The sequence below is a fragment of the Suricata suricatta genome, chromosome 9, assembly GCF_006229205.1.
Source record: "Suricata suricatta isolate VVHF042 chromosome 9, meerkat_22Aug2017_6uvM2_HiC, whole genome shotgun sequence".
NCBI lineage: Eukaryota > Metazoa > Chordata > Mammalia > Carnivora > Herpestidae > Suricata > Suricata suricatta.
Window position 1 is genome coordinate 118,379,376 of NC_043708.1, and position 2,330 is coordinate 118,381,705.

The 2,330-nt window shown below is 45.5% G+C and overlaps 1 pseudogene; it reads left to right on the forward strand.

Moving 5' to 3' along the window:
* Window positions 1-957: 957 nt before the first annotated feature.
* LOC115302453 lies at window positions 958-1,916 on the forward strand (annotated as a pseudogene).
* The last annotated feature ends 414 nt before the right edge of the window (window positions 1,917-2,330 follow it).

Consider the following 2,330-nt stretch of genomic DNA (forward strand, 5'->3'; position numbering starts at 1 on the left):
AACAAATGAATAAACTAACAAACAAAAAGCAGAATCAGACCTAAAAATACAGAGAGCAAACTGATCACTACCAGAGGGGAGGGGATTTGGGAATGAGCAAAATGGGTGAAGGAAAGGGGGAGATACAGGCTTCCAGTTGTGATTTTAATGTAAGTCATGAGAATAAATGACACAGCATAATGATAATGTAATAGGGACAGATGGTAGCATAGGGACAGATGGCAAATATAGAATAATAGTATGATGTATAAACTTAATAAATTACTTTGTTATTCATCATGAAACTAATGGAACATTGTGCGTTAACTATATATTTTTTAATATTTTATTTATTTTTGATACAGAGAGAGACAGAGCATGAGAGGGGGAGGGGCAGAGAGAGAAGGAGACAGAGAACTGGAAGCAGGCTCCAGGCTCTGAGCTAGCTGTCAGCACAGAGACTGACGCGGGGCTCGAACCCACGAAAGTGAGATCTGACCTGAGCCAAAGTCGGAGGCTTAACCGAATGAGCCACCCAGGCACCCCAGCTATATTTAAATAAAAATATTTTATGGGGTGCCTGGGTGGCTCAGTCGGTTGAATGACTGACTGGCTCAGGTCATGATCTCATGGTTCGCAGGTTCAGCCCCATACACACACACACACACACACACACACACACACACAATGGAGTACTATATGGCAATGAGGAAAATATTTGAAAAGAGACTCTTGTAAAAATGTATTCTGGAAGTGAGCTGGGAGGGTCTGAGTGGAGGAGTTGCTCTCCTGCTCCTGTCCTCATGAAGTGGTTTCCATTGGTACCCAGTCCTTGGGAGGACCATGTGGAATTACTGCTCCTAGAGCAGCCCAGGCACCACATCTCTGCCCCTTCTGTTCTTTGCTCTGAGCACTACAAGTGCACTACCACTTAATGGCCCAGCCTCTGGTGTCCCCCATCCCACACAGAACGTGGAGCAGCTGATGCCTCCAGGCTGTAGCAAGCACACCTGGAGAAACTGACCCTGGGAATCACCTATATCCTACAATCTTCCCCAGGTGTAACAGAGGGTGACTATCATAGAAAAACTTCTTGCTGACTGTCATATGATTTTTTCATGGGAACTAAAGAATAACTGTGTGCTACCCGAGGATGTGAAGAATTTTTAATTGATGGCCACTGGCTTCCACAGGACATGGGGTGTGAAGCTGAATAAGCACATCATTCTACTAGACAGCATGACAGTTAATAGCATCTCAAAACTGACTCAATTCAACCAGTTTTCCATGTATTTACTCCCTAATCCACCAACCCTGACAAACCTGGTGGATGAGGCTCTTGAAGCCAGTGTGAACCAGCAAGAGAAGCCTCACTTTGATTCTCCAAGTATGATATTTGAGCTGGATCTTTGCAACAGGAACAGAAAAACATCCTTGTCTACAAAAGAGGGAAAGCAGCATTAGTACAACACTGAAATTTGGTTTCTGGACTGAGTGTTATACTGGCATTTTCTCACAGATACCTTCACCACTGGCTATCACCTGCTCATCACACACCTTGGTCTGCCACAGTGGCAGTAGGACTTCAGCAACTATGGAATTAGCTCACAAGCCAAGCAATGGTTCAACACGTATAAACTTGTCACCTACAACACAGACCTGTTTGCAGAAGAGACCAACTCCTTTGTCAACAAAGCTGGATCCCAGCAAAGTGTTCAAGAACAAGAATAGGACATTAATCTCCCCAAAGAAAAGGACTGTCCACCTGCAGGGGCAGGGCATGAGGAAAGGACTCTGGGGGATATTCGAGTATGCCCTTGAAGTGCTGGCTAATACCAAGGGGAGTATAAGTCCTATGATTTGATTGGAAGAGGACCTCAGGTCCTCCCTCCACCTCTAAATCCACTTCTAGCCCTGGAAACCCTGGACAGAAATGAGCACTCCCCACCTTCCCACCAGCCCCATCAGATGATGCACAAGTGGCCAAAGCTTCAGGTTCTGTGTGTGGTCCGTAGGTCTCTACCCATCTGAGCGAGCAAAACTCTAGGCCTTCTACGTGCCTTGGTATTAGCCAGGAATTCAGGAGAATTCTCAGTTCTCCCCCAGAGTCTTTTTAAATGTTTTTAAATTTTACTTTAGGGAGAGAGAGAGAGTCAGTGTGAGCGGGGGAGGGTCAGAAAGAGAGGGAGACACAGAATACAAAGACAGATTCCAGGCTCTGAGCTAGTTGTCAGCACAGAGCCCGACGCGAAGCTCGAACCCATGAACCGTAAGATCATGACTTGAGACGAAGTTGGAAGCTCAACCAACTGAGCCACCCAGGCACCCCCAATTTTTTTATTTTTAATTTT